The sequence below is a fragment of the Choloepus didactylus genome, chromosome 22 (assembly GCF_015220235.1).
Source record: "Choloepus didactylus isolate mChoDid1 chromosome 22, mChoDid1.pri, whole genome shotgun sequence".
Classification (NCBI taxonomy): Eukaryota; Metazoa; Chordata; class Mammalia; order Pilosa; family Megalonychidae; genus Choloepus; species Choloepus didactylus.
This window is the reverse complement of record NC_051328.1, coordinates 2,319,665-2,337,526: the sequence shown is the minus strand read 5'-3', so window position 1 is coordinate 2,337,526 and position 17,862 is coordinate 2,319,665. Positions and strand designations below refer to the sequence as shown.

General features: G+C 37.3%; 1 protein-coding gene across 2 annotated transcripts in view; it reads left to right on the top strand.

The window, feature by feature from the left end:
* The window catches only part of NETO2 (neuropilin and tolloid like 2), an 88,260-nt gene that overhangs the window by 2,313 nt on the left and 68,085 nt on the right, over window positions 1-17,862 (top strand). The window lies entirely within an intron of this gene.

Below are 17,862 nucleotides of genomic sequence, written 5' to 3'. Positions count from 1 at the left end.
CCTTCCTTTCCTTCCTCCTTCCTTCCTTCCTTCCTTATTTCTGCTATCCAACCTCACTATTTTTACATACTGGAATATTTTTAAAACTCAAGCTGAATTGTTATTGTATGTTTACTAGAGAGTAAGCAACCTGTTTTTAAGTCTGTATGCTTTTAAATGCTGGAATTGGTGGACAAATTTGAGAAATTAAGAATAGTTGATTCTAGAGGGGGAATCCCAGCACAGATACAAGAGTGAAGGGAAGACTTACCTTCCCCTGTACACTAATTTGTATCATTTGATTTTTTTCTTTTTAAATGTGTTACTTATACAAAAATTAATATTTTTAATTTTTAAAAGTTCCTTTTAAAAAATCAGCCTTTTCAAGATACTGTTCATTGTGTGCAGCAAGGCTTGAGAAAGTATCCCTTAAGTAACCTGTAAGATGAATTGCTTCAATATCAGAGGTTCTTATCTGAAGCAGTTATTTAACATTTACATAATAGTAGATATTACCTATCAAGGACCTAGTTTGGAATATTATGGTTAGTTTCTACTAAAACAAATCAGCCATAATGAGTGTTTGAGATTTTAGGTAGTCAGTAGTTAGTTCTTAAAGATGCATTGATTCTTTTTGTTTCATTTTGGACAATGAAGACAAAAGATAACGCTACTGGGCTTTTTAAACCTTTCATATATTGTTGAAGGTGGATAATTCACTTTTAACAGTTTAGGATCACTCCAGGTCTCATAAAACTTGGCTTGCCTTCCTCAAAGTTAAGTAAGCAGTAGAGTCACATGAAAATATTTCATTACATAGACCTGTTTATTCTTATTCATACCACACACTTGCTTGGGGAGAATCTTATTAAACTTAGCCAGATTTAAAGCTGTATAAACTTGATTAAGTTTGCAAAGTAACAGAACACAAATATCCCTTAGCATTATATTTTTTGAATCTTAGACTGTGCGGACATTGACTCCTGTTCTACAATGTTAAACCTCATCCAAGAAGTTAAACTATGACTATACAGAAATAAGTAAAGTAATGAAATACTTCCACTTTTAAGTGAAGTTTTTACATACAGCCTTGTTAAAAATTAACTTTTTGGTTCTTTTCACCAAGGGGTTGAAGAGCATGTTTTAACCCTGACAACTGAAAAATCTTATTAAAGGATGGTTTTATAATAGTAAACCTTCAAATAACTAGAATCCAGTTTACCTATGTTTTGAAATCAAAACCCACCTTTTAGGAAAAGCATGTAATCCTACAATACCCATGTGCATTACAAAGCAAGTTTAAATCAAATCCATTTTCTGTCCTTTTTGGAATAAGACTATAAATAAAGCTCATATCTAAAATTTAAAAAAACAATCCAGAGGCTGCTCTTGGGTTACTACTACTCATCCAGCCCAATCGCCTATCAGTTTTCTGTTTATGCTGCTGCAGAATAATTATTGATATTAAAAAATATGTGTCCCTGAGGCCTTTGAGATCCCAACCATATAGGTCTTTGAGTTAGAAGGGGGAGTCGTAATTTCCAAACTTGCCTTACAACAGAACCCTTTCTTAAAGGAACCCTTATGATGAAAACAAGAGACTGTAATGGGCGGGGTGCCTTGCCCTCATAGTCACCTCAAGCATCCAAGTGGCCCCTGAAGAACTGACACTTTTCACCATGTGTATTATTCCACTTAAAAAATTACAGAGTATGCTGATCTGAGAGTTCTGTTCTTCCTACTCAAAGTGACATTAAAACATGTTGGTTTAAATATGCTTAGGGTAATATGTTGGAAATTGCAGCACTAACAGATAAGCAGATATCAAATACTCTTTGATTTTGAATCAAAGAATGTGACCGGGTCATGTTAAAATTTAGTGGTAGTTGCTGTGGATGTAAGGAGGACTCCTCTGCAATTAAAACAGAGCATATAAAACTGCTGTCTCATGAGCACTTTGGATAACAAGGAGGTTGTCACTTTCTGCAGAAAAGAGAATTCAGTTCTGCCACAGTTACTCTTTCTTATAAAAATGATTGGCAATGTGATGAATGTATGTGGGCTGGAGTGATCTCAAAGTTCACCAAGATCCATCTTCTTTCTTAAGATTGTGTTTGACTAATTTGAATACTTTTTGTTCTTTGGAACAGTTTATTATAAACTGATTATTAGTCCCTCAAGTGGTATGTGCTCTCTAACTGAATTCCGTTGCTGTTTTTATCATAGAAAATAGTAATGAACAGGGAAACAGGTAGGCGGTTGTTACATTCTGGCATTTCTTGATAGATTTAACAAACTTACGTTTGTTGCTTAGATGCTTAAAATAGGAAAGCTTAGAAAGAGGTGTTTTAATTACTAACAAAGGTAAACTAAGCCAGCTAGAAGAAAATAAGAGTAGTGGCTAGGCACGTGAAAAAGGAGAAGAAAAAAAAAAAAAACCTCAATTCCTTTCTCATCCTCTGATTCATGTTCAAGTAAAAAGGTGGGTCGTGTGTGGCAGCTGTTAACCAAGATTTGTGCATATCAGTACGTTAGCACAGGGTACTGTGTCACGGAAATAAAAAGAAGATGTAATCAGGATCATGCTTGGTCACTTCATTTATTCGTGTTTTGTTGTGTCATATGCTAGGCACTGGAGATACATCAGTGAATCAGAGAGATAAGGCTCCTCTTTCTAATAGGAAGTGACAGACAATAAACAAGCAAGAAACCAGGTCATAAGTAATAATTAAAATAAAACAGAAAATACAGAATTACTTTAAAAGTCAGGAGAGGCCTCACAAGACCTGAATGATCGAAGGAACCACCCATGCAAAGATAATCTAAGCAAAAGAAGTAACTAGTAAGAGTTAGCTGGTGTGTTGAAGGAATGGCAAGAAGGCCTGTGTCGCTGGAGATAGTGATCAAAAAGGAGGAAGGTCAGAGAGATAGTTAGGAGCCAGATCACATAGGTTTTCTGAAACCAGAGTAAGGAGTATGGATTTATTCTAAATGCAGTGGGAATCTATCAGAGGATGTTATGAAAGGCTGGGACACGATCTGATTTCTGTTTTGTAACCACTGGCTACTGCATATAGAATAGTCTATAGGGGACTGTGGGAGAAGCTGCCAGTTTTCCCCAGTATCCATTCTACCCTTCAGTAATTCTCTCGATTTCAGCTAAAACCGTGCTTGCCCAAAATAAAGACTATACTTCCTGCTTCCCCTAGAGTTGGAGTGTGGCCATGTGACTAATCAAGTCTAGGCAAGCAAGATGTGAGTAGAAGTGTGTGCAAATTCAGGGAAGTGTTGTTTAGTTAAACCTTTTATTTTGAGATAATTGGAAGTCCTGGGAAAGTATTTTTAAAGGGAAGGGAAATTCCCTATGTCATTTCTTCATTCTTACTATTAGAATATAAGCATAAGAGCTATAATGAAGCTGTGCAGTCATACCTCATTTTACACTTCACAGATAATTGCATTTTTTACGAATTGAGAGTGTGTGGTAGCACTGCATAGGCAAGTCTATAGGTGCCATTTTTCCAACAGCATGTGCTCATTTCTTGTCACTGTATCATGTTTTAAATTAAGGTATGAACTTTTTTTTAGACATAAGGCTGTTGCACACTTAATAGACTACAGTATAGTGTAAACATAATTTTATATGCACTGGGAAACCAGAAATGTAGTGACTCACTTTATTGCTATGGTCTGGGACTGAACTTGAAATATCTCCAAGGTATGCCTGTAATGGTTGGCAATCCAGCATCCATATTGGACCATAAGGCAACTTTAGAAATGAAAGTCACACATAGAGGAACAACAAGGGAGAAGGAGCCTAGGGCTCTGGTAATTATAAAGCCTTCATTCTAGCCTTTGACTGCTTATCTCCAGTTTGTTTACATGACATCAAAATTTACTTCTGTCCTATTTAAACTACTTGATCGGGTTTTTCTTTTACTCATGCCAAGCCTAATGCTAGTGCTTTTATATTTAATAAGAGCATACAAAATCAGTGAAAGAAACATAAAGCTAGATAGAAACAGAGAACCATTGAATAGCCACAGAAATGAAATGTCTGAATGCTATCAAGTAAAATTAATCTGAAAAAGGTTCCTGGAGAAAGCAGGTTTTAAACAGTGTGAAGGTAATTTGGCAGAGCAAAAGGAGGTCTTTGGCAAGTGCAGGTACTTAGAAATGAGAAATATTTGTGGGGACATTATAAGAATAGTGTCTTCATTTTCCTTACTGTTATGACAGAAACCACACAATGGGTTGGCTTAAACAATGGGAATTTATTGGCTCATGGTTTTGAAACTATAGAGCAGTCCAAAATTGTAGCGTAGATGCTTTCTCCCCCAACTCTGTAGCATTCTAGTGCTGGCTGCCAGGGATCCTTGGGATTTCTTGGCTTGCTTCCTTGCCTCCATCACATGGTAATGTCCCCTCCTTTCTCTTCCAAGTTCTTACTGACTTCCTGCTTCTCCCTGCACCTTCTCTCACTATGTCTGAACTACTTCTCCTTATAAAGGACTCTGATAATTCTTAATCCAGTAATGGTTTAAGACCTAACCTCATTAGTTTGGGCCACACCTTAACTAAAAATAACATCTTTAGGAGATCCTGTTTATAATGGGTTCATACTCACAGGCATGAAAATTAAGATTAAGAACATGTCTAAATTGGGATACGTACTTCAGGCTTCCATAAATAGGCAGTAAAGCATTCACCTCAAGGTCAACATTTCCAAAAACCAACTCAGCTACTGTCTTTTCTCCACCCTCATCCCAAACTGCCCTGTCCCTAAAGGCCCAAATTTGCCCCTATCACAACCAAAGGAGAAAAAAAGGCTGCCTCTTTCTTTTACTTTCAGTGTACTATCGTTATCCTATTGCATTGGTCCCCAAAGTGCGGTCCCAGGACCAACAGTTTCAACATCACTAGAGGACTTGAACTGCCAACTTCTCAGGCCCACCCCAAACTTACTTGATCAGAATCTGTGGAGGTGCCCCCACCCTAGCAAACTGTGTCGTAACAAGCCCTCCAGGTGATTATGATGCATTGTAAAGTTTGAGAACAACTATCTTACTGGTTCATTTCCCAAATCTGGACTTGGAATTATTGGGTAGAATTTGCACATTTTTAAAGTCTTTTATAAATGTTACCAGATTTCTCATTAAAAGGTTGTGCCAATTTAGAATCCAGAAGCAGTATATGAGTATGCCAGTTTCCTATATCCTGACAAGACTAGAATCCTGTTCTGTATTCATTAATAGGACTGAATATTTGCTTCATTTTTAAATTTTTGGCCCATTTTTCTTGTATAATTTTTCCACTTTTTATAGTTTGCATTTATGTGTCTGTCTTTAGCGAATCAGTGTTTTCCACTCACAAGTACATACATAATATGACTTTTTTTTCCCTTAGTTATTAGTTAGTTTTATTATTAGTTTTTACTTTAAACTCTTTTTTCAATCTTACATTTATTTTTGTATTTAGCTTGAAGTAGGGCTCTAATTTTTTTCCCAAATACCTGAGTTATCCCAGAACCATTTATTAAACCCATCCTTACAGCAAGAATTTTAAATACCACATGTATCATAATAATAAATTCTTAGATATCTCTGGGTCTGTTTCTTAGCTTTTTCTCTTCTTGCATTTTCATATCTGTAAGGTCCTTGAGAATAAGGGTGATGTCTGGTTCATTGCTATATCCTCAGGGACTGACTCGCTCCTTGGATATGTGGGTGCTGGATATGTTTGTTGACATAGCCTGATTGTTAAAATTACTTGTTTTAATTACTGTAGCTTTTCAATAAGTATATTCTGTTTTATTAATTGTATATGTTTGTACTTGTATACGTTAGTTTTTATTTTTAAATTTTACTTGGTTCATATAAAAATCTTCAAATTGAGCTGAGAAACATTCTGTGAAGTTTTAAAAAAAGCTCAAAATTTGATTAAAATATCATTAAATGTATGATTTATTAGGAAGAATTGTAACCTTTACAATGTTGAGTTTTACAATCCAGAAATATGTTACTTCTCCATTTTATTCAATTTATTCATTTGTTGATTTATATAATTTAATCTTTATTCTCTTAATAGGTATAATAATTTTTTCAGGTAATTCTCTTGGAATTTTGAGGTTTTAAATAACATTAGCTTTAAAGAATAATTTTATCTCTTTTCCAGTATTTGTTGCATTGGTCAGAGTTGCCATTATTAAATAATGGTGAAAAGAATAAATGTAACCTTGGTTTTCACAATGGAAAGTAGGACTCTTAAACTGGAGGGTCTAGGGGACAAGATTCTCTACTCAGAGCTATAAAATAAGAGTGATTCGGAGTAAAAGGAGGTGGGATAAGGGGAGTGGCTTTGAGGATTTGTAGTGACACTTTGAATGGCACCTGTCTTTATTATTTGAGCCTGCCTTTTAAGTCAGATCGGTACACAGGTTATTACGCGGCCTTGACTAAACTCTAAAATCAGGCATCAAATCACAAACAGTTCTCTGCATAACCAAACTAAAGTTAGGGAGTTTAAAATTTTTGTTTTGATGTGGATTTCTCCCTTAAAGGAATTAGTGCCTTATTGAGTATCTTGTCTTTGAATTCAAAGTGTGAGGTATCTGTAGATTTGAGAAATGGCTGATCCTTTTGGTGAGAAGGAGGGCACATAGGTTGGGACTAAGAATAGAACAAAGCACACAAAGTGGCTTCATGTACTAAATATTTCCACCATTGGGCTTTAATGGAGTTGGTTTTAATAATTCAACCTGATCGTAAATCAAGCCATTTGCAAATATTCTATTACATGACTCAGGGAAGCTATGTTTATTAGGATACAGAATTTAGAGTGATAATAGTCCCAACTGTATCACTAAGTATTTTTATTTCTAGTTGCTTTGCAGATTTGCCCATTTATTTGCATGTCATTTTTATATTCAGTGATTCAGTTGTGAATAGTATTAACTCTATGGGAAAAGAAAATTGTGACCAGCCCTCCAAATAAAGTAGAGAAAAATGTAATTGGTTTATGTGCTCTTGCAAATCTATTTTTAATATGATTATTCTACCACACATGAGCATTCTGTGTGAATTTCCTAAATCAGATATTTTACCCAGGCAAATTTTTATTGGTCATTATATAATATACTTTTTCCTCGCACAATTATCTTTTATCATAGTCTTACTGTTACTCTCCTGGTTTCATTTCGTTGGTTTCTTTCTTGCCCTGCTTGCCTGGCTTTGTGGTTACTTACTTATATATTGTTAATTATGAATGTGAAAATCAGTAAATAGTTATTCCTGTGATTCAGAAGGAAGTATGTACTGAGCACAAAATTTCAACCAGTTATGTATCATCTAGGAAGTAGTATATCCTCTAATGAGATAAATGGATACAGACAGGATGTGTCATTTGCTGAATTGTCAAATGTCTGAAGTTACCACCCCGGATTTTCTTTCTGATCATAATTCTTCTGTGGTAAACTAACAACAAAAATGAGCCAAGACTCCCTTTCTCTAACTCATATCTGGTGTAAAGATGGGAAGAATTTGGAGGAAGGGTTGTTCCTATGTAACGAGATTATGTACAACACTACCAGCAGCCAAAGAAAGGGAAAGGGGAAATTAAAGTTATTGAAAGAAGTGAAAAGTCAGCAAAGATCAAGAAGCCAAAGGTGAAGAGGTCAGATAATTAGATAATAAAATACAAACAACTGAATGGCAAGAACTATATATTATCTGTGTACATTGGGGACTGTGGGGTAGATACTCAGTGTGTGCAGTTCCCCAAAATGAAAAAAAAAAAAATCTTCATCATTCCCAGGACATTTGAATAAAATGAGAATCATCTGAACCAAACAAAATGAACCATGGGATGACCATTGCCCAGTCCCTCACACTAGCACCCTCTCCAAGGCCTCCTTCTCCCTCTCCCCTAACATCCTCTGAGTTACACATTGTGGTTGACTACATTTGAATCATCTTATAAATCCCTCCTCCTTTCCGTTTCCAATAATCTGCTCTGCTTCAAGACCTCATTGTCTTTGCTTCATAAATAATCTCCTCTCTTCTTGTTAAAAGTTTAGATTCCACAGAACTTTCAGAATTATTGGTCTGAAACACATAAGTGATAATGGCACTCTCTACTTTAGAATCTGTAGTGGCTTCTCATAGTCAAAAGTCCAAACTCTGTAGCTCATGACATTCAAGGCTTTCTACAGTCGGATCTCATAGTACGTTTTTTTTAAATATGCAGTTTTATTGAGATGTATTTACATACCATAAAATCATCCGAAGTATACAATCAGTTGTTCATAGTATCATCATATAGTTGTGCATTCATCACCACAATCAAGTTTTGAATATTTTATTACTCCAAAAAAATAAAAAAAAGTGGAAAAGAACACCCAAAACATCCCATACCCCCCTCCCCCCCATTATTCATTTACTTTTTGTCCTGATTTTCTACCCATATGTCCATACACTGGATAAAGGGAGTCTGAGCCACAAGGTTTTCACAATCACATGGTCACATTGTATAAGCTATTCTATTTAATATACGATTGTCTTCAAGATTCAAGGATACTGGATTGCAATTCGACACTTTGAGGTACTTCCTTCTAGTTATTCTTATACACTAAAAACTAGAAGGGATATCTGTATAATGCATAAGAATAACCTCCAGAATGACCTCTTGACTCCATTTGAAATCTCCCAGTGACTGAAACTTTGTTTTACTTCATTTCTCGTACCCCTTTTGGTCCAGAAGCCTTTCTCAATCTTATGATGCCAGATCCAGATTCATCCTTGGAAGTCATATCCCACGTTGCCATGGAGATTTACACCCCTGGAAATAATGTCCGACAAAGAGGGGAAGGCAGCAAGTCTACTTACTTGAAGAGAGAGGCCGCATCTGAGCAACAAAAGAAGTTCTCTGGGGGTGACTCTTAGGCACAATTATAAGTGGGCTTAGCCTCTCCTTTGCTAAGTAACAAGCTTCATAAAGGCAAGTCCCAAATCAAAGGCTCAGCCTTTTAAATTGGTAATTCCCAATGCTTGCAAGAATATTAAGAATTCCCCAGGTGGGGAAGTTTACTATTTCCACATTTTTCCCCATTCTCTCAAGGGGACTTTGCAACTACTTTTTATTCTCTGCCCAAATTACTCTGGAATGCATTGCAGCTTCACGGTAACCTGTACAAATCAACCAGATTTCACTCCCTATTCAAAGTTCCATACAATTATGGTTTTTTAATAAGTGACTATAGAACTTAAATTATATAGTGTGCTACAGAAATTATGAATTTTGCGCCTAATAAACATCTCTTCCTTTGGTATAACACAGAACTTGAAGTTTTAAAACATAGTCAATATCATCCTTTACCTTTTAGTCTGATTCTCCTTAGTCCTAACCAAGTCCATTTTGTTCGTATCTCTAATTGAAGAATGATCTCTTTTTCAGCTTCTTTAACAGTTCTGTATGGGGAAATGCTGGAATTCATAGCTGTTGAGCTATGGCTCTGAGTCTCAGGTGTCACACAGATACCTGAAGGTCCAGGGGCTGACCAGGTTATACACAAATGCTCAGCATCTCAGAATTTGGAAATAGCCATTACAATTCATGAATAGATGTGACTGTTGTAAGAGCTCACAATCTAGGAACCTTTATGATATGCCTTCCCCTGATAACCTGTGTTGTCAGATTCAGTTCTCAAAGTTTGTGCATTATAATTAGTCCATATTACTGAGGTTTTATAATGTTTGTCTTTTCATTTATGGCTTACTTCAGTCAACGTACTGTCCTCAAGGTCTCTTCACCTAATTGTATACCTCACAACTTCATTCCTTCTTGCTGCCGCTCAGTATTCCATTGTCTGTATATACCACAGTTCACCATTCTGTTTATCAGTCGATGTAACCTTAGGCCACCTCCATCCATTGAAAATCATGAATACTGCCACCAAAAACACCAGTGTGCAAATGTGCATTCATGTCCCTGCTCTCAGTTCTTCCTAGTATATAGCCAGGGTTGCAGGACCATATGGCATCCCCATACTTAGCTTCCTGTGGAACCACCACACCATCTTCCAGATGTGCTGTGCCATTCTACTTCCCCACCAACAGTGAATAAGTACATCCCTCTGTCCACATTTTCTCAAGCACTTGTGTCCCTCTGTTTATTATTTAAACAGTTTTATTCATATACTATACAATCCATCCAAAGTTAACAATCAGATTCCCAGTATAATCACATAGTTATGCATTCACCACCATAATCTATATGTGGACATTTCCATTTCTTCCTCAAAGAAAGGAAGAGGAGAAAAAAATAAAGAATAAAAACAAAAACAAAGAAAGTAAAATAAAATACAGTGAAAAGGTCAGACAGTCACACCACCACCACTAGTCCCAAACCACTCTCTTATATCCCCCTCTTATAGACATTTAGCTTTGGTATATTTATTTTATTACAATTAATGGAAGCATCTTAAAATGTTACCATTAATTACAGACTTGAGTTTGCATTGATTGTATTTTCTCCCCTATACCATCCAATTTTAAACACCTTGCAATGTTGACATTCATTTGTTCTCCCTTATATAAAAACATTATGTGCCTTTAATCACCATCATTGACCACTCGAGGTTTCGCTAAGTTACACAATCCCAGTCTTTATCGTCTGTCTTTCTTTCTGGTATTGTACATTCTCCTAGCCTTCCTCTTTCAACCGTATTCACACTCGTCTTTTTTCAGAGTACTTCACATTTTGTGTTACCGTCACACAGTATCTTGCTATCCACTTTTAGATCTATACATTCACTCCTGTTGAACATTCTGTACTCCTTCAGCATCAAATGGCTGATGTCTACCCTCTTTCTCTCTCTTGATAACCTGTGTTCTCAACTTGAATGACCATAAAGTATTTGTCCTTTTGTTTCTGGCTAATTTCACTCAATATAATGTCTACTGTCTACCATTTTGTCTTTTGGATTTTATATGTCATATCTTATTTAATTTTTATTTCTCTCTCTCTCTTTTTACCCTGATAGTCCTCATTTCCTCACTCTTCTCCAAACTTCTCTCTCTTGTCTTTTCCTATCTGCCTGTTGTGCACCCTTCAATATTTCTTGGAGAGCAGGTATCTTGTTCACAAACTCTCTCAGTATCTGTTTGTCTGAAAATATTTAAAATTCTCCCTCATTTTTGACGGATAATTTTTCCAGATATAGCGTTCTTGCTTGGCGGTTTTTCTCTTGTAGTATCTTAAATGTATCATACCACTGCCTACTCACCTCCGTTGTTTCTACTGAGAAATCCACATATAGTCTAATCAAGCTTTCCTTGTATGTGATAGAATGCTGCTTTTAGAATTCTCTCTTTGTCTTTGACATTTGATAATCTCATTTTTAAGTGTCTTGGAGTAGATCTATTCAGATCCATTTTGGGTACACTGCTCTTCTTGTATTTCTAATTTCATGTCTTTCATAAGAGATGGGAAATTTTCAGTAGTTATTTCCTCCATTATTCTTTCTGCCCCTTTTCCCTTCTCTTCTCTTTCTGGGACACCCATGATACACATTTTCTTGGGCTTCATGTTGTCATTCAGTTCTCTGAGAACCTGCTCATATTTTTCCATTCTTTTCCTTCTCTGTTCTTTTGTGTATAGGATTTCAGATGGTCTGTCCTCTAGTTCACAAATCCTTTCTTCTGCCTCTTCAAATCAGTTGTTATATGTCTCCTTTGTGTTTTTTCATCTCTTCTGTTGTGCCTTTCATTCCCATACGTTCTGCAAATTTTTTTTTTAAATTTTTATTGGTATTGTTCAGATACCATACAATTATCCAAAGATCCAAACTTTACAATCATTTGCCCCTGGTACCCTCATACATCTGTGCATCCATCACCGCACTTAATTTTTGTTCAATTTTTAGAACCTTTTCATTACTACAGACAAGAAATAAAGTGAAAGATGTAAAAAGAAAAAAAAAAAAAGGAAACTTGAATCCTCCCATATCCCTAACCAACCCCTCTCAATTGTTGACTCATAGTGTTGGTATAGTACATTTGTTACTGTTTATGAAAGAATGTTGAAATACTACTAACTGTAGTATATAGTTTGCAATAGGTATGTATTTCTTCCCTATGCCCCTCTATTACTAACTTTTAGTTGTATTGTCATACATTTGTTCTGGTTCATGGAAGAGATTTCTAATATTTGTACAGTTAATCATGGACATTGCCCACCATAGGATTCAGTTTTATACATTCCCATCTTTTGACCTCCAACTTTCCTTCTGGTGACATATATGACTCTGAGCTTCATGCGCCATTCGGCACTGTTAGTTATTCTCACATCTTGCTACTGACACCTCTGTTCATTTCCAAATATTTAAGTTCATCCTAGTTGAACATTTTGCTCATACTAAGCAACCACTCCCCATTCTTAAGCCTCGTCCTGTATCTTGGTACCTTATATTTCATGTCTATGAGTTTACATATTATATTTAGTTCTTACCAGTGAGACCCTGCGATATTTGTCCTTATGTGTCTGGCTTATTTCACTCAGTATATTGCCCTTGAGGTTTTGTCATCAACCTATTTTTTTTTTTTAAGATGGTTTTGTTCACACACCATACATTCCATCCTAAGTAAACAATCGATGGTTCTCTGTATGGTCACATATTTATGTGTTCCCCACCTTCACCACTATCTATATAAGGGCATCTACATTTCTTCCACAAGGCAGGAGGGAGAGTTAAAGAAGGTGGAGAGGCAAAAGAAAGAGGAAAAAAAAAAATGACAGCTAGGAAGTAGCAAAAGGAAAAGTAACCTTAAATCAAAGTTAGAGTAAAGAGTCAGACACCACCACCAATGTGAAGTGTCTAACATGCCTCCCCTATCCCCCCTCTTATCTGCTTTTACCTTGGTATATCGCCTTTGTTACATTAAAGGAAGCATAATACAATGATTCTGTTAGTTATAGTCTTTAGTTTATGTTGATTGCATCCCTCCCCCAATGCCTCCCCATTTTTAACATCTTACAAGGTTGACATTTGCTTATTCTCCCTTGTAAAAAAACATATTTGTACATTTTATCACAATTGTAGAACACTCTAGATTTCACCAAGTTACACAGTCCCAGTCTTTATCTTTCCTCCTTTCTTGTGGTGTCTCATGTGCTCCCAAGCTTCCTCTCTCAACCATATTCATAGTTATCTTTGTTCAGTGTACTTACATTGCTGTGCTACCATCTCCCAAAATTTTGTTCCAAACTACGCACTCCTCTCTTCTCCTATCACTCTGTAGTGCTCCCTTTAGTATTTCCTGTAGGGCGGGTGTCTTGTTCACAAAGTCTCATTGTCTGTTTGTCAGAAAATATTTTGTGCTCTCCCTCGTATTTAAAGGACGGCTTTGCTGGATATAGGATTCTTGGTTGGCAGTTTTTCTCTTTCAGTATCTTAAATATGTCACACCACTTCTTTCTTGCCTCCATGGTTTCTGCTGAGAAATACGCACATAAGCTTCCTTTGTATGTGATGGATCACTTCTCTTGCTGCTTTCAGGATTCTCTCTTTGTCTTTGACATTTGATAATCTGATTATTAAGTGTCTTGGTGTAGGCCTATTCAGATCTATTCTGTTTGGAGTACGCTGCACTTCTTGGATCTGTAATTTTATGTCTTTCATAAGTGATGGGAAATTTTCATTGATTATTTCCTCTATTGCCTCTGCCCCTTTTCCCTTCTCTTCTCCTTCTGGGACACCAATGATATGTACATTCTTGTACTTTGTTTCATCTTTAAGTTCCTGGAGATGTTGCTCATATTTTTTCATTCTTTTCTCCATCTGCTCCTTTACGTGTAGGCTTTTAGGTGTTTTGTTCTCCAGTTCTTGAGTGTTTTCTTCTGCCTCTTGAGATCTGCTGTTGTATGTTTCCATTGTCTTTCATCTCTTCTGTTTTGCCTTTCATTTCCATAGATTCTACTAGTTGTTTTTTTTTGAACTTTCGATTTCTGCCTTATGTATGCCCAGTGTTTTCTTTACAGCCTCTGTCTCTTTTGCAAAATATTCTCTAACCTTTTTGAATTGATTTAGCGTTAGTTGTTTAAATTCCTGTATCTCAGTTGAAGTGTACGTTTGTTCCTTTGACTGGGCCATAGTTTCGTTTTTCCTAGTGTAGGTTGTAGTTTTCTGTTGTCTATGCATCTGACCTCCTAGGCCACCCCAATCAGGTTTTCCCAGATGAGAATAGGCTCAGGTCCCAGAAGGAGGAAATAGTCAGTATCTGGTTTCCCTGATGGTTTTTCTTAGAGGATTGATACACCTGTGCTTTTCTGCCCAGCAGGTGCACCTGTCAGCCTGTCACTGCCTGTGTAAGAGGGTGTGGCCTGTGGCTCTCCTCCCCCAGGCTTTGGGGTCTGCTTCTGGAAAGGCAGGCAGTAGAGCTGGGCCCCTCCCTTTCCTCTTGGGAAGCTATGCGCCCTCCAGAGAGGTCATCTGCATATCAATAAGTTCTTTGTTTCTCTGACTCTGCTGATCAGAGTGTTTTGATTTTAAAATGGCTGAGGCTGTCTTTACTGCAAAGCGCTGTGGGCTGAAAACAGCTGAGGTTTTCTCCACAGAGAGAGAAAGGAACAGAAAAGTTCCCAGGTTCACCCGTCAGCCAGAGATAGCACCTGATCCTCTGGGCTCTCCGTCCTGAGACAGATATGTCTCCCGACTCTCCCAAGGTCAGTTGTCACCAAAAGCCTCTATCTGCTTGTTGAGGATTCGCTGTCTGTATTGAGCAGGTAACATTAAAACCCCAGTTGGGGCTGGACTGAGAGAGTGCTGCTCTCTAGCACCATGAGGCTTCCATGAGGGAGGGGCTCTCAGCTCTCAGCGTGGATCCGCAGTTTTACTTACAGATTTTATGCTGTGGTCTTGGGCATTCCTCCCAATTCAGGTTGGTGGATGATGAGTGGACAGTCACGTTTGTCTCCCCGCAGTTATTCAGGTTATTTACTAGTTTTTTGGTCATTTACGAATTATTCCATGGGGGAACTAACAGTCTTCCACTTCTCTCTATGCCACCATCTTAGCTACTCCCTGCAAATTGTTTTTTCAAACTTTGAGTTCTTCCTTATATTCCTTCAATGTCTTCTTTATATCATTCATCTCTTTTGCCATTTCTTCCCTCAATTCATTGATTTAGTTTTTGAATTGATGTAGCATATTTCTTTGAAGATTTTTAATTAGTTGTTTCAACTCCTGCATCTCATTTGAAGTGTAAGTTTATTCCTTTTGACTTGGTTTTTCCTCATGTGACTTATAATTTTTGTGTTGTCTAGGCTTCTGGTTTCCTTGATTACTCCAATCAGATTTTCCCAGACCAGATGGGCTTCCTCCTGTCAGGAAGAGGGTGTAATCAGTATCCCATTTCCCTGAGAATGAGACCCAGACAACTGTCAGACTTCCCTGTGAGGCCTCTAAACTCAGTGCTTTTCCTGTCCTGCCCAGCTGGTGGTGCTTGTGAGCCCTCAGCTCCCCACCTGCATAAAGAGTTCCAGTGCCTTTAACTCTCAGCAGGGGACTGAGGGTGAGCCAGAAGCCAACTTAAACTATTTCTGGTTTTTTTTTTTGTTTGTTTTGTTTTTTTTTACCATGGCCCTGGGGTCTGAATTCTCTGAGAGAGGGCAGCCACTTGGGTTGGGCTTGGTCCCCCCTTTTCTTAGGGAAGATAGCCCTTTAGTGAATTATTTCCTTCACTTGACTTCTTTTTCTCTCCACCTATCTTAGCTAACCTTCCCTGGATCAGTGCTGAGAATTGAAAATGCCTGAGGCTTTCTCTTATGAGCTACTTAGAATGAGGAAAAAAAAGAAAAAGACAGAAATCCCCTTTTCAGTGCCAGTCCCCTGCCCCCGTTTCTCCAGTCAAGAACCCCAGGTGGTACGTGGTTCTGTGTGCCTCTTGTCCAGTATTGTGAGCTCAGCCAACTCCAAAAGCCTCTGTCTTTATTTATTTATTTATTTCCATCAGCCCCACCTCCTCTCTGCTGGGAGAGACATCAGGGCTCCTTCCCTGCTTGCTCCGGATTTATCTGTGCTCGTAGCTTGTATTCAGTAGTCCAGATTTGTTAATTAAAACTGCACTTGGAGCTTCGTTGAGCTACCTTTACCTTGCCTTGCTCCTAGCAGAGACTGTTTCTTTATCCCACAGGGAAGTGTTCTAACTCAGTCTGTGTGCCAGCGGGGAGGGGGCACCAGCTTCCACACGGGCTTTACTTATACAGTTCTTATGTTGAAATCTCAACCATTCTACCCATTCCAGACTGATGTACGATGTGTGTGTATGGTCATGGATTGTCTCCCAGACAGTTGTCCTGTACTACTTACTAGTTCTTCCTGGCTATTTACTAGTTGCTCTAGAGGGCTAACTAAATTCCACACCTCCCTGTGCTGCCATTTTTGCCCCACCTCTCATGCTACTTTTTCTAACCTGAAGTAACTACCATTCCTGTACACATGCTAATCATACTGTACTAATCAGAGTTCCCTGAAACCTGCTGTAGATTGGTGCTCCTACTTCCATGTTTTTTGTTTTTGTTTTTTTTATCTTCATTTTATTGAGATATATTCACATACCACGCAGTCATACAAAACAAATCGTACTTTAGATTGTTCACAGTACCATTACATAGTTGTACATTCATCACCTAAATCAATCCCTGACACCTTCATTAGCACACACACAAAAATAACAAGAATAATAATTAGAGTGAAAAAGAGCAATTGACTACTTCCATGTTTTTAAAGCTGTTTCTCCCTCTCCCATAGTGTCCTTTAAGATTCAGACAGAATATACCTTTTCTGAAGTTTGCCTCACCCTGTTCCCCTTAATCCCCAGCAAAATGGGGATTCTCTGTCCTTCCATTATGCTTTCTGTGTACCTCCTGTTTACACTCCTTTTCACTTTGTGTTGTCAATTGTCTTTGATAGTAGGTGGACTCTTTGAGGATGGTAATTTGTCCTGTTATCTATTATTTATTTAGCAGAATGCCCAGCACATAGAAAGTGCTATGCATTTAATCTTCACTACAACCCTTTGTATTATTCCTAAACTCCATACTCTTAACTATTTTGCTGTATGTTTCCCCCCACATCTGCTTATTCTCAGTACCAGCTATCCAGGAGGTGATTTGTTTGACTGAATGCATAATAAAAACTTCAATTCCCACAGGAGGTTGGGGGAAGGCTGGTAGTGTGGTTTTCATTGAAAGGGAGAATGAAAGTTATTAGTGCACCATTCATAAAAATAAAATGTTTAAAGAAATATTCAAAACACATACATATGACAATTCAACATGTTGCTGATTGGGTCTAAGAAATGTTCACTGATAACAGCTTGAGAAAAAGTTTCCTTTTCTATAATGCGACTAGCTTTTGTAACAAAGAACACAGTATAGTACTATACAACTATAAAATGTCTTGAATTGAGACTGCTGCTGCCTTTTGTCTTTATTATGAATGTTCTCACAAGTCAGATAATCTGATTGAACTTTCAGTGGCATGATACAATGCAAAGCTAGCTATAATGCATGTAATCTCTTTGAGATGGAGTACAGTAAATATAGGAATAGTTATAGTCACCCAGGTTTCTTGGAAAAAATGAATTTTGAAAAAGCCATCATAAGATTATAGTTTATCTGAATGTGGTTAAAAGAGCAAATTTTAGGTTGTATATATGTTACTAAAATAAAATTTTTAAAAAATCCATCATAAGTTGAGAAATGCTTTAAGTGCCATGTATTATTTGTACTTACATAAATGAATGCAAAATCATTGATGTCTTCTGTAGGATTGTCCTAAGTGTCAAGAAGTAAATAAGAACATAACCTCTAAAAATCTTGAGAGTG